Below are 26,186 nucleotides of genomic sequence, written 5' to 3'. Positions count from 1 at the left end.
GCCCTCTGAGTATTGTAAACATGCTGACTGAAATACAGCCATAGAATCTTGAGGCTCTGGAAGAGACCTCAGCAGTAAATGAACTCTAAGCCCACATTCAAGTATGTGACTCCATTCAATCTGTAGCCATCAGTCCCTAATACCAAAGTTCCTCAAAATATGTCAGAGGACTTCACACCTGCTTCAGAATCACTGCAGTACCGTTAAAATGCACATTCCTGGGCCCTATCCCAGACACACTGAATCAGAATATGAGGATGGGGCCTGGGAGATTCCATATTTTGCAAGCAAAACTGGTGTTTTTTAAATTGTAAGTCATAAAATAAATTTAGTGAATGACACCCTGTATTTTTTTTTAATAAAATTGTTTGGAACAGATTAGATTTATAAAGATTAGATAGGAATAGAAAACATTAGAGCACTGCTCTTAGTACTGTTTCAGGAAACTTTCGTTCCAGGTTTTTTTATGTGGATTGGAATATAAAAGGTATTTCTTACCATAGACCTCAAAAACATTTGAGAAATACAGCTGCTTTAAACAACTTTTATCCTCATTCTTATTTGTCCTTTGAAATAAGTTATCAACCTTTTTTTAAATTATTCCCTTTACAAAATATCCAAACTTCTATGTCCTTTTCAGGATCTCAGTTATTCCAATCCAGGAGTTTCTGTTTTATTCCCTGATCTTTTCACCCAAGGGCTATATTTAACTATTGGTTTAATTATTTAATCAATATTTTACAATATTTTTCATTTTTCTAAGATTTCATAAAATCCAATTCATTCTTTTTAATTTTTACTTTGTATTTTACACAACCTCCTCACTATCTGAAGTTATTTTACTATCTAGATCCTGGAGCTGACTCACATATTTTAACTTATTAAGTTTATATTTTGGAAGGTGTGTCAATGCTTCATGGTCTATATTTAATCCTTTAAGTCTTTCATTCCCTTAGTCTTTCATTTTCTATTTATATATACTATTAGACAGAATTCTTTACTGGCTTGTCTTCTTTTGAATTTCCGTTGTGTAACTGGTACTTATTTCAATTTTCACTTTATCTTCTTCTTTGAAAGAAAAAAAAAAAAAAGGAAAGAAAACAATCCCTATTAAGACATGAGGATTTTCTGGGTATATCTTTACAGTTATGACGTCCTGGCATTTTAAGAAACTATAATTGCCTTCTAAGGGATAATATGAACACGTATGAATGTTGAGTGAAGCTGAACTCAAAAAGTGCTTTCCTCAGGTGTGACTTAAAATACAGAAATCTCTACAATTCGACACAGTATGTGATGACTGCCCCTGAGGTAGTACAAACCCACTGACGGAATTACGCAGAATCCTCAAGCTGGAAGAATGTCCATTCAGTCATTAGCCTTAGTCCTTACCACCTCTGGAGCAGTGTTTCTCAAAGGTTAGCCTGAGGACCTCCTGCATCCAATTTACTTGGGGCACATGATAAAAATGAAGCAGTGGGACTTCCCTGGTGGTGCAGTGGTTAAGAATCCGCTTGCCAATGCAGGGGACATGGGTTCGAGCCCTGGTCCGGGAAGATCCCACATGCTGCAGAGCAACTAAGCCCGCACGCCACAACTACTTGAGCCTGTGCTCTAGAGCTCGAGAGCCACAACTACTGAGTCTGTGCTCTAGAGCTCGAGAGCCACAACTACTGAAGCCCACGCGCCTAGAGCCCCTGCTCCGCAACAAGAGAAGACACCGCAATGAGAAGCCCGTGCACCGCAACAAAGAGCAGCCCCCGCTCGCCGCAACTAGAGAAAGCCCGCGCGCAGCAACGAAGACCCACCACAGCCAAAAATTAATTAATTAATTAATTAATTTTTTAAAAAAGTGAGGCAGTGAAATTACAATGTTTTTATAATTTGGGTTTGTTTTCATTTCATAGTGAGAGGAAGGAAGCTGACTAAAAATACAGGAGAGATACCACTCAGACCTATTTTAAAAGGTGCCCTTGGTGAAATGTTGAAAAACAAGGTGGATTTCAAACTACGAGTTCAAGAAAAGTGTCTTCTTCTTAAGACAAATACTTGCTTAAGTTTAAATTTTAAAATATAGGTATGCCACACTGGTGGTGATGCAATATGCCAAAATTAACTGCCTATATTTAGTAATTCAGAACATTTAAAAACACAATCTTAAACATTTCTGCACTCTTGCAAGAGACTAATAATTTCAGGGATTTCTGTTAGTACAGCAAAAACAGGCACATCTATAATGAGGCTATTTTCAAAAAGTTCTTTTAATAGGGTTGAACTGTGAAGTCTTTATTACTTCTATTAGAGATTTCTAATATTAAAGTAATTGATATTCATGGTAAGATCCCATTAAAACTATGGCCCTTGCTTTACCCATGCTCTTCATGAAATGTAGGAAAACGTAAACATTAAGTATATTGGCTGATGATTAATAACTAGGAATTATGTTTGTAATTTTACTGAAAATATGGCTGTATAAACACTTTAGCTGCTGAATTAGATTTTCATGAGTTGTGCCACATTTTAAGGCTGTTGTTCCTTCTTTAACTATATACAAAAAACATTATCAATTACATAGTTACTTACAGCACAAGCAAACCATAATTATATGTTCATCCTAGCTTTCACTCAAAGCTATGTTATAAATTCAATGTCTAAACAAATCTGTTCCAATGGATAAAGTATAAAGATCAGGTCTATAAGGTCAAAGACGGTATACACTTTTCAAGTTGTATAGCAGAGCTATATATACATTAAAAGCAGAGCTACCTCACAAACTCCTAAACCTGGAACTTTTTTTAAAAATTTGGATATAAAGATCAAGGTGGATATAAAAAAAAGAAAGGTGTCAAAATTTCAAAATTTGTTAGTATCTTAGTCCCTAGGGGAAGATTCTACCTAAAACTGCCACAGTACCTCCAAAGACGTACCACTAAGAAATAACATAGATGAACCCCCTTTTCAATAGCTAGCTTTAAATGTGAAATGCAAGTTAAGACTTCAGCTTCAGAACTTAATAGAGATATGCAGAATAACAAAATGAGAAGTTTGAAAACTCTTGGCAATGTAGAAGCAAAACCTTTATCTAAAATCTTACTTTGAAAATTAAGCCTCAAATCTAATAAATACATTTTAGATGCAAATAACTTGTAATTCATTGTCGGCGTGACTTTTAAAATCACTACTTCAAATTTTATACTATAAAAACTACTCTGACTTCAAAGACCAAGACTTTTCTTGAAAACATTGTTTTAATGAAGCAGTTATTTGATATCTCAAAGAAATGCAAGAGCTCATCAGATCGCTTTTACTCTGGAAATTACCTATTCCCATTTTAAATTTTGAATTGGTCAAATATACTTCCATGGGGAAAGAACTAGCATTAAAAGTTTGCTCCAGTGAACAAAATAACGTGCCTCACATGTATAAATGTGGTGTTCTTTAGTAATCAGGAATGCATTTTGAATACTCTTGCCATATGTTCAAAAATGAAAAACTTCTCTTGCAAAGAAGCTTTAAAAAAAAAAAAATCAAAGACGCTGAAATCCACATATTTTGGTGTGCACTAAATTCATCTTACAGACCCATCTCATTCTGACCACTCCAATTGGCCTGCTATGCATGTGACATATTAGGAGGCTCTTCTATCTGAAATAACACGATATTTTACATTCCATTAAAAAATGCTGGACACAGAGCTTCTATTATATATCATCTAAGGTTCTCAGCAATGTCAAAGTACATTTTGCTACCATATAGAAACTACCAGAAAGGCCTGGTCTTCAAAACTCAATTCCTCTCAATACTAAGACAATCTTTTAGTAACATACACAATATGCCAGCAAGCCAGGAAACAAAATAAGGTCCCTTTTCTTTTTCTTTTATGGAAAACTGAATTCAAGTCCATTTTCATTCACAAAATACAGTCTGTCTTCATTATGGTAACATTACAAAGCACCAAAGCTGATTTACACAATTTCGTACAACCAGTTTTCTTAACGTATCAGCAACTTAGAGTACCTGAGGTGTTTCTGACAATGGAGGGGCAAAATTACACATTGGTTTTCTGCAGTTTGGGCTCACCATGCGGCTTTCAAATGTTAAAACCTCAGTTTTCACCCAAAGGGTTACTTCTCACAACCAGACTTTTTAGCTACTTATTGTCCCACACGTTATTTCACCAACTTTTCCATTTGGGAGGCATATATCTGAAAAAGGCACTTAGTGTCAGATTTCAAAGTTGCTATTTATTATATATACAGACTGTTAAAATGCACTCAATTTCTCCAAATATATAAATTTTGACAAAAATTACTATCAATTAGGACAGTTATTCGCCTTTTGAATCAAGCTGGTACACTAAATGCTAGATTTACTATATTGCCCCGTCCGCCCTCTCCCCACTACAAAGGTAACTGTCACAAACAGCAAAAGTTCCCTAAGAAAAGAGAGCCCAGGAAAGAGTAAGCAAATGTCAGTCACTGTAGTTTAGAGGGGTCTTCTGAGCAATGATTCCTTGGGTTTTTAATAATTCTCTCTACTCACAAGCTACAATCTTCCTACAATATTATCTAGCATTAAATTTCCTAGGCCTTCAACTCTACGTGAAATTTTATTATCAATTAAAAAAGATAAGTTTTCAAATGACACTTACTTGCAGGAAAATGCACATTTAAACTATCTTAAAATAATAATAACCATAGCTGAATTGTAAATACTAGAAATCATAAATTGACTTCTGCTATGGGAAACTCAGCAAGACAAGTTTCTGGGGTGCTGCAAACCCAATAAGGCATCTTCTTACGTGTACAGTAAGGACCCTTATGTCATTACTAATACCATCCAGCTTCCCTGTATGAAGAGTTTGCATACTTACCCAGGAAGGCAAATGGAAAGTACACAGGGAGGAAGATGAACTGCAGCAAAGCCTTTGTCATATGATAGTGACCTATAAAGTATCAAATAAAGGTACATCATCAGTATGGTAGAGCTTTACAATTGAGTCCCAACTCCTGCAACATCTATGAAGGAAGGACCCCGAAACCCAGGAGTCCAACCCCTCCTTCTCACCATCCCCACCTCTACGCTCGAACTGTGGGGCAATAAAGGCAAAGAAGCTCCCTGTATTCAAAGGGCAGAGGCTGAGGGGAGGGTAGCCCAGCTGGCATTCTAGGGTGTCTCCAGCACACTTGCCCCCTACTCCCGGTATGTACAAGGCAGTTGATCCACATCCTGCAAACCCAAAACCCACATCGTGATCATTCATCAACTTGCACAAGTGATCGCCGCCCCCAGGACAAATGCACCAGGAACCAAATCATGGCAATCGATAGGCAGTCCGAGCCTCCCCGTGCCCAGGAGCCGGCCGGAGGTAGCAGGGCGACGGCAGCAGATCCAGCAGATCCAGGTAGCGCAGCCCTCAGCCCTGCAGACCTGGGCGGCCACAAATGTCGCCCCAACGCCCGGCCCCGGTCACAATCCCGAGATTGGAGATCGGAACCGAGTGGGGAAACACATTCACCAGAGCCCCCGGCGTCAAGTGCAGGGCCACCAGGTCTTCGAGGTCGGGGTGGGGGGAGCTGGAAAACGGAGAGGGAGGAAGGGAGCGAGGGATCCCACCCCGGCTTTGTTGCTGGTCACCATCAAGTTTGCATCTTAGTACAAAATGTCGATCTTTAAGGCTGACAAGACAGAGGCAGAGGGAGAAAGAGAAAGGGAATAGAGTCCATCTTGCTTTGGGGAAGAGGGGGGAGAAAAAAAAATGAAGTGCAAAGCCCACACTCCGGGCGTAAAAGTCTGCTAAACACCTTTCCATAACGGAGGAGCAACGAGTGGGGTGTCCCCGTCCCCGTGCCCGCTCGAACTGGCGGCGGTCTGGACAGAAAACACCTCCTCCCTCTCCTCCTCTTCCTCCTCCTTCCCCTCCTCCTCCTCCTCCTCCTCCCCCCTCCCCTCCCTCTCCTCCTCCTCCCGCGGGCCCCGGCGAAGATCCCGCCGCCACCGCCGCTGCCTCCGCTGCCCCCCGGGGAGGCACTGCCGCTCCGCCCGGCGCTGCCATTCCGGGCTTGGACCGCGCGGCGCGCGTGGGGCCGGGAGAGGGGTGGCCGCGCGGAGACGTCCGCGCCGGGGACCCCCTGCGCCCCCTCGCCGCGGGCTGGCTACAAAAGTCGCGCGAGCCGAGGTGGCGGCGGCGCGCAGAAGAGGCGCGCGTGGGGGCCCCACGTCGCGAGTGGGCAACCCCAGGGGATGGCGAAGAACGCCCCTCCCCGCGCGGGGAAAGTACCCCGGTCCCCGGCAGCCCGGCGTCCGCGGCCGGGAGACGAGAACTGGACGTGTCATTAGCAGGACAGGCAATGGTTTCAAAGCCCCAGGCCAATGACCATCAGCAGAGGCAGAGCTCGCTCCGTCCCCATCCCCCATCACCTCCACCCACCTTCCCTTTCGTACCCCCCCACCTCCACCCCACCTCGCGAAACTTTTCGGCGAGATCCACCTGGACTAATTTGTCCTCAGACAGTTAAAATATTGACTGGACCCTACACACCGGGAGGGAAGGGGAATGCACGCTTTATTATCCTTTCTACCGAAAGGAAAGCAAAAAATAGCTTCTCTCTCCGTCTCTCCCTCTCCCCCCCCCCTCCCTGTCGTACATGTTGTGTCTTAGCTTTTTGCATCGTTTCGTTTTACCTTCCTCATTTAGCTGAAATGATCGCGGATTATTTCACACATAAACGTGTTCCAGATTCCTGGATTCAGGGTCCTTGTAAATTACAGGACTCGGGTTTGGTCTCAGTTACATTAAGTTTCATACAATACCAAAAAATAAAAAAATAATAATAATAAATTGCTGAGGGTGAGCGAGCGAGACGAGGTGGAGGAGGAAAAGAAACCTCGAGTCTGATTTCTGTAATTTACTAGCGACCCGGATCGCAGCAAATAACAGTGTAACACGAGTGTGGCTTAAGAGGGCTGGGGAGCTCTTTCTAGAGGCATCGACCCCATCCCCGGATAAAGGATCTGCAAGTTTTCTGTCATCGCGACCATGCAATGCCATCACTTACCTTCAGAAATAAGACTTTAAACAGCCAAGGCCTTCCTCCTCCCCTCCACCACCACCACCCCCCCGCCAGCTTCGCTCTCTCCACCTTAAACTTATTGACACAACATAATCCCACATTCAAGCAAAATCCTGACACAGCCTCCCTCCTCCTCTTCCCCCTCCTCTCTTCCCTCCCGTTCTCTCGTTCGCTCTCCCTCTCGTCCTCTCCGGTTTTCTCTCGCTCTCTCTCTTGCCCTCACCCCCCGCCCCCGCCGGCTTTCCCTCCCTCTTCTCTCTCCCCTTCTCCCTCGCCCTCTTCCCCCTCTCCCCCTATTCTTCCTCCTAGCCACTCTGGCACTAAAACAGCACTTTCTCTACTCGCCGCGCATTTGGTTAGGGGTGGGGGGGTGAGAGGGCACCGATCTCCGGGGCCGGAACACCCAAATCCCAACTCTCCAGATGAACGAGCAACTGGGCTGCTGTTCCCGGTCACCGACGCAGACGAAACGTTCGATAAATCCACTGAGGGCTGGCTCCTTGTACCTTCCTCCCCTGCCCCGACTCCCCAGGCCCCACCTCCCCGGCAGCCGAGCCCAGGCTGGGCTCCACGTACTTTCGCCGAGATGAAGTTTGGGGCTCCCCAGGCGGCCAAGAGCCGCCCGCCGGCGTGAGGGCTCTGTTGTTGTTTTCCTCAGGCTGCTCCTGCCCGCGCCGCGGCTCCCGTGCCCCTCTCGGGCGGCGCTGCCTGTGTGCCGAGAGGTGCTGGTTGCAAACGCAGCCTGGCACCGGCTGGCCTACTACTCCCCAGCCCGGCCCCCAGCCTCCCGCCCGCAGGGCACTGCCTTCGCGCCCCCCGCTCGCCGCCGGCGCGGCCGCGGCGACCCTCGCCCCCGACCTCTCCCGACCCAAAGTTTTGGCGGAGGGGTAAAGTGCCCGGGGAGCGGGCCGGCTGGCGGCGGCTCCGGACGCGCGGGGTTCCCTCCGTCTTCCTCAAGTCCAGCCTACCGGCTGCCGCCACAGCCGCCGCCGCCGCTGCTCCTGCCGCGGAGTCCTTGGGGCTGCAGCCCGGCGGCTCGCAAGTGAGTAGGAAAACAGAAAGTGCGGGGAGAGCGCCCGGGAAGGGCTGGGGATGGGGGGGCGCTTACCTCGCGGGCTCGCCGGGCGCGAGGGCGTGTGTGTGGCTCGCCCTCAGCGGCCAGTCAGGGGTTCTCTATGGGAAAGTGGAGAGAGAGGAGCTCGCGGAGCCGCTCTGCCTCCGCTTCACTGTACACTGCTCCACATACAGTACATGCAGCCAGGAGAGACTGAAAACACTCATTTTATATAAGGCAGCCTGCCATTGGCCCGCTCCGTGATGGACAGGCGGCGCGGCCAAACAGAAGGCCCGTTACACCCAAACACACGCACACATACACACATTTTACAGAGACACACAAAGATCATCACATTTTCTATTTTCTAATGTTCGGGACCTGTAGACAGTAGGAGAGGACAGGTAGAGAGGCCCAGCAGAGTGGGTTGCGAGCGAAAAACCCTGTCTGCACCAAGTTGCAAGGCTTGAAACTGGTGTCCTTTTGACTTGGGAGGGTTATAGTAATAAACTACAACTCCACTGGATATGGAAGTGAGGGGTTTTTTTTTCTTTTTTCTTTTTTTTTTAATCGTTGCCTTGTGGTGCCCCATGGAAGAGGCGTGCATTGTGTTATGATTTTACAGCCTGACCTGGCTAACAAGTGGCCAGGAAAGGCTTTTATCAGCTTGGATTTCTTTTGTCAATGGGTTAACTATCACATAGGCCAAAACAGTGCGAGATAAGTTTATTAGGACCGTAAGCACTGAGGTTGTTAGTGCTTCATTCGTAGGTAAATTGAGAAAAATCAACACAACAATACACAGAAACAAAGATAAACATTTTGCTGAAATAGCCACTCTACTTTTAGCTGGTCAGAGGACTGCAGATCACCTGCGTGGGCATACAAACAGTGCTGTAAAGTAGAATAAGTCATGGAAGATCGGCTATTGCCCCCTTTCCTTAAAAATAGGCCTTTTGAATCAATATATGCAAGATTTATATTTTGCATATTATATATATATTTACTTTCCATATTTCACATCATATGTGAACATCACATGTTGGTTAACTTTGGGAGATGGAAAACCCAAGGGCTCTTCTTTCTGATTTTTTTTCTGTGATGCGTCTTTGACAGATTATATTTGACAGTCCTATATAAACAAGTCAACAGGTTGCTGGGAAAAAAAACATAGCTGGAAACTAAGAGGAATAAATTCTAGACCCAACTCTTAAACTCGCTAAACAATCTTGAGCAACTACTTTAGCCTCTTTAATGCCCAGATTTGGTTTGGGGTTTTGTTTTCATTTTTTCTTTTAAGGTTAAAATAAGAAGCTTCTCCCAGTTTTCCTTCACTAAATGTTTATTCAGCATCTACTGTGTACCAGGCATTATCATAGGCCCTAGATGTTTTCTTACGGTTCTTTCTGATTTAAGAGTCTGTGAATTATTCTTAAACACAAACATTTTGAAGATTAAATAAACATCATGATTTTATGGCCTAGATGCGTAGCTTTAAAACTTAAAGGAAAGCTGGATAAGAGAACTTATTTCAAATCCCGCTTTATTTCCTTGATGTTATCTTGAGATTTTTCTCTCACATCCATAAAGTTATCGAATGAGTGTGCATGTGCGTGTGTGCGAAAGACTGGGAACCAGAAACAGATACAGAGAAAATTTAAGTTTATGAAGTTTAGACAACAAACAGTGGTATTTAGAAATGTGATGTTTTGTTTATTTTTTAAAGGAAAATAATTTTTAAAAGGGAAAAGTATATAAAACCACAGCATTTTAAACTGATAATATTAAAGATTATATTAATGATGCTCTGCATTTAGTTGACGGAAGGAACAAAGTGTTCTTTATCCACATTACACACTGCTTTGAGATTGGTGCTAAGTATTGTTATCTCTATTTTATCCGTCAGAGAAATGGGATGGCTCAAGATTACACAGAATACCAGTGAAGAAGGAACTTAAACCCAGGACTCTTTAATACCCAACACAGGTTTTAAATAACTTGACAGTCCTTCCTTCCAAATGACAAACTTCAGGGACAAGAGACAGATAGAGGAAAAGCCAGAAAAACTTTCTCAGGATTTCACTGTTCTCTTTTTTGAAGAGGAAAAAAAAAAAAAAAAAAAAATCAGCACAAGTTTCTATATTTAATTGCTGAGTGAAGTGCTGTGAATTATTTGCTAGTATATTCATGTTATGAAAAATATGAAAGACCTGCCCATTCCCCACCCCTACCCCCAACCCCAGCCACAGGAAAACATTCTTTATTTCTTTATGGTCTCAAAGATTTTTTTTTTTTTGGTTGAAGTATACTTAGCTTAGCAGGATTATTTAGAGTTATATTTTCAAACTTTTAGATCACCCATTGCTATCAGTAAAATGAGTGAGTATCCTCAATATATGTATATTTCTGTATATGTTTTTTAAAATGTACCACTACATGGATATATTATTTATTATTACAAAGCGTGCAATCACAGAAACTAAATGAAAAAGCGTGAGATAAAAATAAAAGTTAAGGGAATTCCCTGGTGGTCCAGTGGTTAGGGCTCACCGGACCAGGTTCGATCCCTGGTCGGGGAACTAAGATCAGCAAGCCACGTGGTGCAGCCAAAAATAAAATAAAATAGAAGTTAAATAAGAGTTTTAATATTTTCTCCCCACACTCCTATGATATAGTCTTATCACGTGCCCCAGGGTTTTTGTATTCAAGTTTGGAGACCTCTGACAGTACAAGGTACTAACTGACCCGGACTGACGCAAGGGAGCATGAAGAAGTGCATAGAAATGATTAGTTGCAAGTTATTACTGCTACTGGAAAACTGGTGGGTCCACAGAGCCTTTAGATTCGGATAACAGCACATTTTTTTAACACAAATTATATATGGGTGGTGTATTGGGCATTATGTGGCAGTATAAGCCATCATTCAGTACTCTGTTGCAGATCATTTATTGAGAAGGATCTATGTGCTAGGTAGGCACTGTGCATACCAGAATTTTGGAAAAGGAAAATTGCCTGTTCCTAGAAGTGATGGAATACAACTCCAGTCTCTTGTGTGATAGGTAAAGCCTGGCCACGAAGTAAGGAGAAGAGGCTTAGAACTAAATGTAATGTAGCACTTTACCATTTATCATTTAGGAAATACTTTTTAGAATTTTAATTATCTTATTTAAAAATAAATATCAAGAAATTTTAAATGCCAGTAGTGCCCCAAAATTAAAAATATGAAAAATCATAGCTTTCAGGGAGTTTATTTAATTTTTATAATGTAGGGTTATGAAAAGAAAAATAACCGTTGGTTTCCTGAGTAAAATGGCATTCAAAAGGGTCTCCAAGAAAGGGTTTTTCCTTTCTTGTTTTCACATTTGATGGTCAATCACAGGTTGAACTCATGGTTAGCATATTCCTCTTTTTCATGGCCTTGATTGTCCATTTTCTTAATTTCATTTTGAAATAAAATAATTTCAAAATAATTTGGGAAGAGTAAATTTAAATATATGTGTAAATGTGCACATACAAGTGTTTATGTGTACATGTGTATATATCTATAAACAACATTTTACTTCCTTATTTTACGTTATTTCTTTATTCAGTCCTATTTCAAATCCTGATTTCACCACTTCCTAACTGTGTAACCTTGGACAAATTCCTTGATTGGGCCAAGACTCAGTTTCCTAGTTTGTAGGATAACAAGAGAAACCATAAATGAAACAATCCATATAAAATGCTTAAACCTGGAACATACTGAACATTCAATACATATTATTTTTATCTTTCACACATACAAGCCAATACAGCTGCTTTACAGAATGTTTTCTAAGACTTAACCTTCACATCAAATGGAGCTTATAGAACTTGTTGCAACTTACTTGCCCAGTGTTTGCAATTTCCTTTTAGTCTGCATTCTACTAACTCCAGCATCTCTGCACATAAAAGGGATGTCAGCCTGATCCCAGGATAAAGCAAACATCCTATTGGGTGGCCATTATTAAGCACCTGAAAAGGCAAACTTGTAATAAATCATTCCTTGAAACAAGCCTTGCTTTGTGCATTGAAACTCTAGATAGTTGCAGAGAGGAGGGTCTGCCTTACATAACAATTTTTGACTTGTACTTGACCTTGCTGAGCTTCACTTTCTTTTCTCATATAAGAGAAAAATAGAGAAAATCACACGTCTTTCCCCAAGGCCAATGCAAAGGGACTAGAAATTAGAACTTGGACAGCTGGACCACTTCTCAGCACCAATGCAAAAATTCATAATCTTGAAGAGAACCAGCTTCTACTGGATCCCAGCAGAGTTGGGGGTAGAAAGAAAGAGGAAAACACCCTGCTTTCCTAGAGCAGTGCTAGCCAAATCATCTTGGAATTCCCTCTCTCCTGTGATCTTCTGTAGCATTTTATCTATATTACTCTTAAGGCATTCAAATGCCTTACCTTGTATTACATTATTTGTATGTTGATAGAGATCTCTATTTGATGGCAAACACCTTGAAGAAAATGATGTTTCATCCATCAATTTGTTTTCCAGCAGTTGCTAGCACAATAGCCTGTACGTTGCCTAACATGTAACAGTAACTCAACAAAGATTTGTAAAACAAATGAACAAAACAAGCAAAAACAAACAAATAAAAAGACTATAAATTTTAAAAAGAATCAGAGAGAATCGAGGGATGAGACAGGTGCCAGAGAACGTTGGGCGTCCCAGGTATATGGTGAACAGAACTTACATTATAGTCATCATAGGTTATACCCACATATTGTTTAAATTTTCTAAAGCACCTTTACATTTGAGATAGCTTGTCATACTCACTAAAATCCACGTGAGGTAGGTGAGACAGATAGAGGGAACTTCTTTTTAAAGATGAAAAAATTGAAGCAGGGGGATTTCCCTGGTGGCGCAGTGGTTAAGAATTCACCTGCCAATGCAGGGGACAAGGGTTCGATCCCTGGTCCGGGAAGATCCCACATGCCGTGGAGCAACTAAGCCCGTTCACCACAACTACTGAGCCTGTGCTTTAGAGCCCTCGAGCCACAACTACTGAGCCCGCGTGCTGCAACTACTGGAGCCCACGCGCCTAGAGCCCGTGCTCCTCAACAAGAGAAGCCACCGCAATGAGAAGCCCGTGCACCACACGGAAGAGTAGCCCCAGCTCGCCTCAACTAGAGAAAGCCCGCATGCAGCAACAAAGACCCAACGCAGCCAAAAATAATAAATAAATAAAATAAATAAATTTATTTTAAAAAATTGAAGCAGGGAAAGGTTAAATGATTCTCTCAATATACAGCCAGTAGCAGCGCTGGTGTAGTAGTAAGGTTCTAGACACCTAGTTCTGCAAGCTTTCTGCCTTAGGTAGCAGGCAGGGGAAGGGGGAGTTGCCAAGGTGTCACTTAAGGATCATACCATAAAAATAGTTCTCTAAGTGGATGATGATTTTACACTAATGGTTTTGATAATAAAGTCAGTAAGCACTAGCATTAGCATTAGACAGCCCTTCTAGCCACTGTCTCATTAGAAGCTTCAACAACATCCCGAACAGGGAAGGTATACTGTGATGCATCCAGCTCTTGGGAACTCCTTTCTTCCCAAGACAATCTATTTCATCTTCTGATGGTTTTGACCACTACAGGGTTCTTCCAAATCTTTAACATACCTTCTCTCCTCCTAAGTGTTATCCAGTGTTCCTTTTTCTATTCCCTGGTTACCACATAGAACAATCTAATCCCTTTTCCATGTGCCACTTGAATTATGTGAAGACAGCTCCCATGACCGCCTCCTGCTTTGAGCTGTACCTTTTCCAGGTGAACAGTCCCGGTTCCTTAAATCATTCTTCCTATTCCTGATTCTTGGTCTTCTCTCAAACCCTGCCTATTGTCCTTCACGTGGGATATCTAGAGCAGGCGGGGGCGGAGGCAGTTTGCAGTACAGCATGACCATGGCTCCCTTCTCTCTGATACAAAATTTCTATTACTGCAACCTAAGATGGAACTCGTTTTTTTGGCAGTCACATCACTCTGCTGACCATTATTGTGCTTATTCTCCAAAAAAACCTTTTGTTTGAAATGTGGGCTGTTAAGCCATGTCTCCTCCATTCTATTATGTGATTCATTTTGGGGAAACTGAGGCATAAGCTTTTATAACCCTGTGGTTGTATAGTGGTTAAGATTCAAGGCTTTGGAGTTAAAACATGAGTTCAGAGCTTGGATGCAGCAGTTACCAATTTGTGTGGACAAATTTTATAACCTGTCTTTGCTTCAGTTCTTCATGTGTAAAGGGGAGGGTAATATGTAACTCATAAGGTTATTGAAAGGATTTGATAAAAATAATGTATATAAAATACTTAAAACAGTGCTTTCATGTAATAAGTATTCAATAAATGGTAGAGTTTTCTTTTTTCGTTAGCTGATGAAATTCAGCCCAGAATTCCATTTTGCCAGCATCTTTTTGTATGCTGATTATTTCATTCAACATATTTGCTATTGATCTCACTATCCTTGGTTCATTCACAAATTTGATGCCTTCTTTACATTTTTCCAAGTCATTTTTAAAGGCATTGTCTAAGGCAGAACCTAGAGCACCTACCCCCAACAGGTAGACATTGATCATTAATCAGCACTCCCATGACCACAGTTGTTGAACCTAGGAGAGAGCCACCTAATTTCACCTAAATTTTAAAAATTTAAAGCTGGAAATTCCCTGGTGGTCTAGTGGTTAGGATTTGGCGCTTTCACTGCCATGGCCCGGGGTTCAATCCCTTGCTGGGGAACTGAGATCCCTTGAGGCCCAAAAAGAAAAAAAAAAAAAAATTTAAACCTAAAGAAATTTATAAAGAATAATATAAAATAGCAATCATGTGGGAGCTTTATTATAACTTAACATATTATTATATTGCCTCAGATTTCTTTATAAGAAATAAAACACTGAATATACAATTGAAGCCCCATTCGCTGGTCCAGTTCCTCTCCAGTTCTCCCCAGAGGTGACCATTATTTTGTAATTTCACTCTCATCCTATCCATATTTTTTGCAGCCCACTCATGAAGACATCTGATGTGGTTTTGTCAAAAGGCTTTATGAAATTTTCATTCACTAATGTTACCAGAGAGGAGTTCTTTGATAGGTGGGTTATACTAATTCTGGTTAATTAAAACAAAAAGAGGAAATTATGGAATGATATGAGAAGGCTCTTAGAAATAAAAGAAAAGCTGCAGAACCAGATCTCAGAAAGCCCAGGGGCATTGTCACCTCCAGGGATTGAGATCACTTTTGGTGAGAATATCTTCATTATGATGAATTTGCTCAAACTCTTTTCCTTCCTTTCTTTGTGCCACTAAAAAGAGTGGAATGGAAGAGTCCACTTGCCCTTATCCAAGTTTTATGCTTACTCTTTGGCCAAAGTAGAAGAGGACACTTTGCTTGACCCTCCCACCAAGGTTGCATGGTTACATGCTGTGGGGAGGAGGGGGCATTGTTGGAGGCGGCAGGGAGCTGAGTTAGTACAGAATTATTTAGATGGATGCAATGTGTTGGTAACATTCTGCTTCTTGGTGGATTCACAGGTGCTCATTTTATAACTTACATAGATGCTACATTACTCTTTTGTATGTATCAAATATACTTTGAAAATACTTTAAGAAAACAATAGAAAAAAAGATTGCGTACAAAGGCTATTAGCTTTCCAAAGTAAAACTGGAGTACTACTAAGAGAAGGCAAATAGATACTAGGCAGGTAAAAACAAGAGATCTGTAACACATCCAACAGCCACAGTGCAACTGAGCTATCAGTTTATTAACCTTGTGACAAAAGAAAAATAGATTTAGGCTAGTCTTACGAACTCCATGCTGGCTTCTAGCGATTACTTGGTCCTTTTTTTGAGTACACGCAGATCTTTCCTTCACTTGCTTATCTTAGTCAGATTTCATTTTGTTCCAAGGACCATAAAGCCACTCAGATAAGCTTAAGAGAAAAGGGAACTTAATTGTACAAATATTGGGGTCTTTCACAGAACTCAAGGGCAGTAAGGACAATCAGGTGTGGAAACAAAAACACATGGCCTCCTTTGCTGTCAGTGCCACCAGATGAGGGGCAAGGACTCCCCTATAATGGAGGGCTGCTCTCTTGGTGTGTGTTTGTAAGCAGAAATTGTCCTCTAAAGTGAGGACAGGGATGGGAGGATATAATGGGCATTCCACTACATAGCACTTTCTAGAATATTATCTAGGCTCGGTATCTCGTTTACGACTGTATAATTTGCAGAATCCACCTCTCTTCCCCTAATCCCAAGAAATTTAACTAGAGTGTTTATGGCCTGATTTTTATACTCACATATATTTAGAAATAAATTATTTCCTTGTATGTTTGTTTATTTATTTGTTATATCCCTTGACTCATTCCAGAAAGGATTTCCATTGGTGCAAACTTAACTGCATATTTTCTCAAGACTCTCGGGTATTATTCAATAGAGCTCGGAAATCTGAACACATTTAGAGTGCCTAGGTGGTCTCTTAAATTTTTTTAAACTTATTTTTACTTCCTATTACATTCTACAGCAATCTCCTCAAACTAGCTAAATAAAAGGGGGATTTATTAGAATCACCACACAGGTAAAGTTACGGCAAGGAACAACCAACAGAAAGCTATAATTTAAACCCCAAACGAAGTGAGATTATCAGGGCTCGGAGATACGCAATAGGCCAGGGACATTTTCTGAAGCTGCACTTGCAATGAGGGAAGTACAACTCATGAGAAAGGTTCCCTTTACCTGAAGTGGGATGGGACAGACAGGAGAGGCATACAATTGAGAAGTTAACTAAAACAGTGATGTTCTGAGGTAATGGAGCTAAAACTAAGGGGGAAAGGTTGTGTTAAATAATGGTTTTTATATGAATTCATTTCTAGGCTCACCCTCACCATATGGAGTTATTGACAAAAACAAATCTATTGAGGATGGCTGACCAGAAAGGACAGCTTTAAAAGAACAATGTGACAGTGCTTAAAAAGGAAGCATTAAATGTTACCTGAAATCAGACTGAAGTCTCTTTACAGTGGAAGAATCGACTCCAGGTCTTAGGAGGATTTAGCTGTTTGCAAAGGGATGTTTTCCTTTTCCATCATTTGACACTTTTTCTTATAATACCATCTTCTTCATTCAAAAACCAAGATTTCTAGTCTGTTGGATCGCTAAAGTCCTCTTTCCAAATATCAGATCGACTGTTACAAGTCTGTTAAAGTGCTGACCTTTGGCCAGTGCTATTTGAGAGAAGGAAAAATGAAATGAGTAACTTTGCTTGTCACAATATAGAAGGAGAGAGGAAGGGAAGAAAGGAAAGAAGGAAAGAAATAGGAAGGGAAGGAAGAAAGGTATATTCTAAGAGAAGTTATGCTGGGATGACTTCAGAATTCACCCACCCTTGGCTCTGACTTTACATTTAGATGTGACCTGAGTAGGAGCTAAAGAGGGGGAAGAAATAAATATAAAAGAAACCTTTCCCTAAGCAGACAATTCTAAATTAGAAGAAGAAAGGCTTTTCAGCAACATCTGGGTCCCCAGCATCAGACAGGGGGATAAGGGTCTCTCTGCCCTCTAAGTCCCCAACTGCTCCAGACATAACAAAGTCAATGGCTGCAGCCAGACGAGGCCTCCTTTGGCCACCCTGCCTTAGATGATTGGTATCTTCCCACTGTACCTTAACTGCTCAGTAGAGTCCCATTGCTTCTCTCCAGTCTTACTTGCTCTGTTCACAAGAGAAAAGCAGGCAGCAGAAAGCTCTCCCTTTTTCATCCCCCACCACTTTATCCAGTCTTCCCTTCCCAGTTTGGAGGCTGTATCTGCCTTCACCTACTGGAGTTGTCTCTAGCACTCCAAAAGAGGAAGGGCCAGTGATCTGACAGGTATTGCAAAGTGATGAGTAGAGAGGAGCTGGTCCGCATTCTTGGTGATTGTCTGCAAAACCAGTGGCTTTTCAATCCTAAGTGAAGTAAAGTAGAAAGAGGCATCCACTAAAGTTCAAACTATTCTCCTGGTGAGGTCGGAAGAAAGAACCAAGCTCTAGGAGCCACTAAGTTTCATGGGTCACGCATCCATTAATTCATCCAACAGCATTTATGAAGTGCCTTCTCTGCGTCAGGTACTGTGGTTATTGTAAGAGACACCAAGTAGAAGTGGTCCCGTGCTAATGGAGCCCACGGTCTAGCAGCAGAGATGGATACAATACACAACATAATACAAAATGCTCCTTGGAATCACGGATGGAGGCAGAGCAAGCCAGTTTACAGTGCTGAAGGAATCTACAAGTAGAGGAGCAAATGCAGTATCTGAGGGTGCTAAAACTTTAGCTGTTTTCAAGGGTGAAGAGGTTTTCCTTCGCTAAGGAAAAAGGCTGGATTATGGGATCTTTAGATTCTTAGATTGGCTTTGTATTCTACATAAAAGGAAATGCTATTTTGGGACATGTCCTTTTTATGATTTTTGTGGTCAGTATTCTTCTTTTAAGATTCTAGGGTTTGTGTGTACTAGTGAGTGGCTGGGAGAGATTATTTTGTTCGCTTCAGAAATTTCAGTAGGAGGCTAAATGTATTAGGAGTATTCAACAGCAACAAAAAAGTTTAAGTATTGGTGGTTATAAGAAGATATGTCAGAAAATATGACGCATTGGAGGTTTCAGGTGGCAGCTACACTGAACAAAAAAAGTTTACGTGCTAGCAACAAGAATCACCATTTCCATAGTTAAAGCATGTCTAGCAAGAATGGCAAGCACTGGATAGTGATGTAGATTTTAGTTTTTATTTATATTTTGGAGAGGCATAATTACATTTTGATCTTATGTCATTTTTTATGAAATAGACCTGTTACTCTGCTGGGGTTGTGTATCTTTGGTAAGCTATGCAATTTGTATTGACATTTGCTTTATCTGTGCATGTTCATAGGGTGTGTGTGAATGAAGACTCTAGTGGAGACAGAATTGCTTAGAGCTTTAGGAGCTGGTGCTTCTGGAGTCAGAAAGATCTGAATTCAAACATTGGCTCTGCTATTTACTAGTCATGTGACTTTGGATAAGCTTCTTTTTTTTTCTTTTTTCTTTTTTAAGGTGACGTTGGTTCATAACGTTACATAAATTTCATGTGTACAACATTATATTTATACTTCTGTATACACTAGAGCATGCTCACCACCAAAATTTGGTTTCCATCCATTGGACAAACATCTTAAACCTGCTAAGCCTTAGTCCTCAGTTTCATAAACTCTAAGATGAAGATTATAATGGTCCCTACCTGTCAGGCTTATTGTGAGAATTAAACAAGATGCTGCGTATAAAAACAGTCTCTGACACTCAATAAATAGTAGCTCATTTTAAGTGTGGCTTGTCATGTAGAGTAATGTTTTGTGTCCAGTGATATGGAGCCCTGGAAGATAAATAGAAATTTTATCTTCTGAGGTTGATAGTTAAAATGCTTGAGAGATTTGGGAAGGCCATTCTTGGAAGATTGCTAAAATTTAATATGGTGGCACAGAGATTACAATGGATGGAATGAACTAAATATTTCCTTCTGCTTTCTTTATAAAATATAGTGATATTCACAGTTATTTGGTAACATTGGAGAATTTAAGAGAATTTATGCTCTTCTGATTTGACTTGTTTAGCTTTCCTCGCAGCTTGAGGGATCTTAGTTCCCCGACCAGGAATCGAACCGGGGCTCTGGCCGTGAAAGCGCCAAGTCCTAACCACTGGACCACCAGGGAATTCCCTCATTTAGTTTTCTTAATATGTCTGTAGTCCTGTAGTCAAACATGAACTCATTTTTAGCTCCAAATCACCATTGCATCCGTAGTACTCTGCAGTCTTATGATAGCATCTTTCAAAATGTGGTTCATCAGAATCACCCAGGTGACTTGTTACAAATTCAGATTCCTGGCCCTGACGTGTGAAGAGGTCTCTGAATTTTAAATAAATATCCCAACCCAGCTTATTTTTATCAACACCTTATTTTTGTCAACACCTAAGAATGACTAGACCACATAAATAATGATGCTTCACAAATCAGCTCTACTCCCCAAGCTCCATCAGGTTGTGCCTATTATTTAAATGATAGCTTGTATGAAACATTTATGGGGCACACCCTAAAACCCTCACAGGACATAAAACTATTTGTTCTTTATGCCTTAACAAACATTCAAAATCACTTGATTATTTATTTTCTCTTCTAGTCTTCAGAAACAATTGTCTTTCCCTGCTTGTTGTGGTTACAGCTAAACTGTTACCTTACCCCTGTTACTGGAGAGAAGGGCTGGGGATGGAGCAAATGTGAATAAATGTGTGATTAGGATCCAGAAAGACCACCCCCCCCCTGGTTTATGCAAACCTCTCCATGGTTGAACTGGTTAAAGCTGGCCTTTCTCACCCCACTTTCCTCTGTCCTTAAAGTTTCAGATATCTCTGGCATATATCCCCATGACATCCCCAACCTGTATATCCCTGACCCTTCCATCTTGATCACTGCTCCAGATCCATGTTGATCACATCAGCCAGACACCTGTGATTACTGTCTGCTTCTGCTTCTAGAAATTCGTTAGCCATGAAGGCAGTGAAACTTATATTTCCGTGTCCCAATTTGTAAACAGAAAAAATATATATGTGTGAAAGTATCAACTCGAGTTGTGGGGTGAAGAGTAGAAAAGGAAAGATGCCTATGAAGTCAGGGAAGAAATCTCTACCTTTATATAGCCTGAGTGATTGCAGGCAAAGAAGCAGGTAAGCCATGGAAGTGGGTCTGATGCTGGCTGCCCCAATATGTTGAACCTGTGAGTACTTAACTCACTAAGCCATTTTCTACTGCCCAGGCAACATGACAAGTTCCGATATTTTGAGTTCCATGGTTTGGGGGATTGATTCATGAATGAACAATCCCAATTTACTTTTGATTAAGAATGTTTTTAGATTTGTTATGTGGTAAATTTGGAAAGCAAAACCTGTTCAGCATGAATCTGCTAGTGTCCCACAAAAGAAACCTGTCCATTTAGCCAGTTTAATAAAATCAGGCCTGTATGCTGAGCTGGCTCCACCAGCACTCTGGTTCACAGGGGTGGCATTACATAGTCTGCTACAAAGCAGTGGGGACACACATGGGCTTTGCAGTCAGGTGTGGGTATTGAGCCCTGGCTCCACCCCTCACCAGTCGTATGAACCTGAACAAGTTATCTAGCCTCAGGTTCATCAACTGAAGGAACAGAATAATAGCTATGATAATAAGGTAATGGACAGGGGCTTCCCTGGTGGCGCAGTGGTTAAGAATCTGCCTGCCAATGCAGGGGACACGGGTTCAAGCCCTGGTCCGGGAAGATCCCACATGCTGCGGAGCAACTAAGCCCGTGCGCCACAACTACTGAGCCTGCGCTCCAGAGCCCGTGAGCCGCAACTCCTGAAGCCCGTGCGCCTAGAGCCCGTGCTCCGCAACAAGAGAAGCCACCGCAATGAGAAGCCCGCGCACTGCAACGAAGAGCAGCCCCTGCTCGCCACAGCTAGAGAAAGCCCACGCACAGCAACAAAGACCCAATGCAGCCTAAAATAAATAAATAAAATAAATAAATAAATAAACACACACACACACACACACACACACACACACACACACACACACACACACACACACACAAATAAGGTAATGGACATAAAGCTCTTTGTGTTGTCCCTGGCATGTCGTAGTGCTCAAAAAGTGTTCTTTTCCTTTGTCTTCATATGATTCTATTGTCCCCATCTTTTCTTTGCATCTTGTCCAAGTCTTTTTCAAATATAACCGTGTAATATGTCAGGACATGCCTTAATTCCCTATTCTTCATTTTCTCATTTTCGTTTTTTAATTCAACAAATGTTTCCTGAGCGCCTACTATGTGCAAGGTACTATTCGAGGTAAACAATCAGAGAACTAAACAGAAATCCTTGCCATCAGGGAGCTTACATTCTAGTTGCGGGGAGAAATATAATAGCCAATAAACATAATAAATGAGTTAATTATGTTGTATACGAAGTGGGATGAGTGTTATGGAAAAAGAGAGATCAGGGGAATGGAGACTGGGTGTAGAGATAGAGGTGTTCCAGTCTTAAATAAGATGATCAAGATCGGTCTCCCTGAGTTGTTTAAACACAGAGGGTGTGGGAACTGTGTGGGTTTTGTTGTTGTTTTGGTGTTTTGTTTTTTTTTTTGTGAAGTTGTGCAGAGCTCACTATACTTGGGCAATTTTAGGCAAAAATGAGAGGCTGGAATGCCTAAAAGAAGTAGGATGTTCTTCCTTAATTTCTCAAATGCAGCAGGAAAGCAGCAGAAGACAGCTTAGTGATGTTGTCCATTAGGCGGCAAGAACTGTTTTTCTGCTTATCTCTTTCTGACCTCACTCACCTCTAGTCTCTACTAAGGCCATTGAATCTTCATCCCTCCCGCTCCTTGGTTTCACATCTCAGGACCTTGGGGAATGGTTAGTGACATCAATAAGAAATAAGAAATTAGGGCGTCTTATACTATATCTCTGTGTTTGATATAAAAGAAATCTTTTGCAACTCAGGGAAACACCTGATTTAGTTATAAACCCATGATTGGACTTAACCTTAGACAACTTTTATTAAAACAAAGCAGATAATTTTTTTCTAAAGCCTGGTAAAGTAGAAAGAGCACTGCAGTGGGAATCAGAGACCAGTGTCTGCCCCAGTCCTGCCACCAACTACCATTTAACAGTCTATGTCCAGGACAGTCTCACCTGTGAGTTGTGGGTCGAGGGGGGTGTCCCTTCCACCTCTCTAGTTACACGAGTCTTTGAAAAACTCCAAGAAAAATTTTCTCCTAGAAGCTAAAGCAGGTATAATGTGTGGGCTTAAAAACTCTTGACATCTGCTATATTGAAAACTGCAATTAAGGTGATTTGTCCATTTCTGGATGGGAACGAAAGCGGGGTGGTAATCTTCCACATATTATTTGTGCCTCTTTACCTTTCATGCGATAAATGAAGGGGAGACTATTCTTACCACATACTGCTCACCAGCAATTTTGCCAAATACATAGAACATCAAGGCCTTACTATTCGATGTTATCTATCAAACACTTAAATTAATCCAGTACTTAGGAACTTAAAAAGACCTACGAGTGACAAAGTCCTATCCTCAAGGTCTCAAAACATTTTAGCAATTATTATTTTAATATCAGAGTTAATTATATGAGTAATAAGTTATTACGTAAGTGATATAATCTTCATTTTACATGGGAATAAATTGAAATGCATACAAAGGTCCACTAAAAAAACCGAAGTCACTCCAAACTGTAAAGCCAGACCTTTCCTTAATCTCCTAGACCAGGGACTGGCAAACTACTCCCCACAGGCCAAATATGCTTCCCCTTATTACCGGCCACCTCCCGACCTATTTTTGTACAGTTTGTATATTTTTTTAATGGTTGAAAAAAATCAAAAGAATAATATTTTGTGACATGAAAATTATATGAAATTCACATTTCAGTGTTCGTAAATAAAGATTTACTGGACCAGAACCATTCCCGTTATTTATATATTATCTGTTTTATATATACGTGTGTGTGTGTGTGTGTGTGTGTGTGTGTGTGTGTGTGTGTGTTGGATGAGGTCATCAAGAGGGCGTAACTGCGCACTCAGAGACACCTCACATGCTACCCTGTCTTGGAAGGTACCTCTGCCGACCGTTCCCTCAGTGGGAGCTGTTCCAGGGACGCAGCCTTGAGAGAGCAAGGTGTTGTTGAGACCATCGCCGCTGAACACGTGACTGAACCCAGGTAAGACCTCTGTATAAACTTTTAAGATTCTGGCGGGCGGGTGTGGAGACGTGTGTAAGTTCCGTTGCTTATTAAACCTGCCACCTACCAGTCTGGAGTGGCTTACTTCTTTCTTCAGTCTCTCTGTGCCCTCAGTGTCTGGGGTCAGTTTTCGAACCAGCAACATGGCTGTTGAGTTGAGTAGTTGTGACAAAGATCATATAGCCCACAAAGCCTAAAATATTTATTGTCTGACCCTTTACAGAGAAAAATGGCCAATCCCTGGTCTAGCCCATATGGCTGTCTTTGTTAGGGGTCTAAGGAGAACATATATAGACTTATGGCATTTCAGGCCTGCCTGATTTTATATATACTTGCACATGGTACCATTTTGCAAGAAAAACTACACGTCTTCTCCCATGCTACTGCATTTCCTTCTTTATGGGTTGTTAATTGTTATTCATGAAAATTCCTATTTCTTCATTCATTCACTTCATGAGCCCTTACAGTACACCTACCTGGGAATAAGCGACTAACAAAAAGTAGCTTTACTGGTCAATTTTTTTTTTAAATATTTATTTATTTATTTTTGGCTGCATTGGGTCTTCATTGCTGCATGCAGGCTTTCTCTAGTTGAGGCAAGCGAGGGCTACTCCTCGTTGCGGTGCATGGGCTTCTCATTGTGGTGGCTTCTCTTGTTGCGGAGCACAGGCTCTAGGTGAGTGGGCTTCAGTAGTTGTGGCACACGGGCTCAGTAGTTGTGGTTCACGGGCTCTAGAGCACAGGCTCAGCAGTTGTGGTGCACGGGCTTAGTTGCTCCGCGGCATGTGGGATCTTCTCGGACCAGGGATCGAACCCGTCTCCCCTTCATTGGCAGGCAGATTCTTAACCACTGCACCACCAGGGAAGTCCTGTTGGTCAATTTTTTTTTTTTAATTTTTATTTATTTGTTTATTTATTTATGGCTTGTGTTGGGTCTTCGTTTCTGTGCGAGGGCTTTCTCTAGTTGCGGCAAGTGGGGGCCACTCTTCATCGCGGTGCGCGGGCCTCTCACTATCGCGGCCTCTCTTGTTGCAGAGCACAGGCTCCAGACGCGCAGGCTCAGTAATTGTGGCTCACGGGCCTAGTTGCTCCGTGGCATGTGGGATCTTCCCAGACCAGGGCTCGAACCCATGTCCCCCGCATTGGCAGGCAGATTCTCAACCACTGCGCCACCAGGGAAGCCCCTGTTGGTCAATTTTTATAGACAAGTAATGAACAAATATAGACCATTATTATACAATAGTGAGAAGTGTCATCCTACGGTTATGACTGGGACAGAAAAGAAGGTATTTGACTCAGCTGCAGGGGTTGGTGAATGCTTCCTAGAAAAGAAGACACTTGAACTGAGAACAAGAGGATGAGAGGTTGAGAGGGGACATGCATTCCATGTTAGACAGAGCAATATTTTCCAAGACTTGTGTTAGTCAGAGTTCAGTGCAGGAAGCAGAAACCAATATAGTCATTTTAAGAAGGTGAAAACCCATGAGTGATTAGGATAAAATCATGGAATGGCCAGAAGAATGGGCTGTAGGCTGGCCTACCAGGAATGATTCCCGGAAGACTATAGTACTGTCCCACTGAGGCCATCACTGGAATTATTCAGACCAAGAACATGTTACCATCCTCTAATGAGGAATCAGGAAGGCATCCCTGATGCTGGTGCCACTGGAGTCTGCTAGAGAAAAGGATCTCTGCAAAATTGCTCGCCAGTAGAAAAACAGCCAGGAGAGCAGGAAGATGGCCTCAGCTCTGTTTTTTAAATTTCTAAATCTCACAGGAGTGCATCTATTTTGTGCATTCGGAACATTCGCTGCAAAAGAATTTGAGAAAGAAGGCCATTAGCTTTCTAGTCTCTGCAGCACAGGAAGGCACCATAGAAGTACGATGGGATGGAGGGTGATCAAGCCAAACCACAGAATCCACCACATGTACAGAATCAATGTCACTGTCCATTCAAGGAAATGCAATTAGTTTGGATTGGCTACAGCAGTAGTTCCCAAATAGTCAAGCGTGGATCCCTTTTTAACATCAAAACATTGAGCCCCCAATGCATGTGACAGTAGTTTTATTTAATATCCTACAACTTAGAAATATATGACAAATAGTTTCATTCAAAAGGAATTTTATTTTATTAATCACAATAGCAAATAAATACATTTGGAAAATGATGGTGATAAAAGTAACTCACATAAGTTGCATGCATTATATATGTTAACTCAGTAGTAACGCATATATATTTAAGCTATATCATTTGTTT

General features: G+C 41.7%; 2 protein-coding genes across 6 annotated transcripts in view; one reads left to right on the top strand and one right to left on the bottom strand.

Annotated features, from left to right (window-relative positions):
- Nucleotides 1-8,353, bottom strand: part of BBX (BBX high mobility group box domain containing) — a 283,127-nt gene extending 274,774 nt beyond the window's left edge. For 3 of the 5 annotated variants that reach the window (XM_082393096.1, XM_082393094.1, XM_082393099.1), the window contains exons 1-2: nt 8,182-8,352; nt 4,874-4,945 (exon numbers count right to left, since the gene is read on the bottom strand). The gene's annotated coding sequence lies outside the window, so the exon portion shown is untranslated. Of the gene's footprint in view, nt 1-4,873; nt 4,946-7,649; nt 7,782-8,181 lie in introns of all 5 variants that reach the window. The other 2 variants (XM_082393101.1, XM_082393098.1) reach the window with 2 other exon arrangements.
- LOC309629284 (uncharacterized protein) overlaps nt 7,789-26,186 on the top strand; it is a 1,158,831-nt gene continuing 1,140,433 nt past the window's right edge. Inside the window, exons 1-2 of the mRNA XM_082393108.1 lie at nt 7,789-8,115; nt 23,803-23,908. The gene's annotated coding sequence lies outside the window, so the exon portion shown is untranslated. The remainder of the gene's footprint in view (nt 8,116-23,802; nt 23,909-26,186) is intronic.

The sequence above is a fragment of the Balaenoptera borealis genome, assembly GCF_965194805.1.
Source record: "Balaenoptera borealis genome assembly, chromosome: 5".
Lineage (NCBI taxonomy): Eukaryota > Metazoa > Chordata > Mammalia > Artiodactyla > Balaenopteridae > Balaenoptera > Balaenoptera borealis.
The sequence above is the reverse complement of the archived record's forward strand: the minus strand, read 5'-3'. Positions and strand labels throughout refer to the sequence as shown.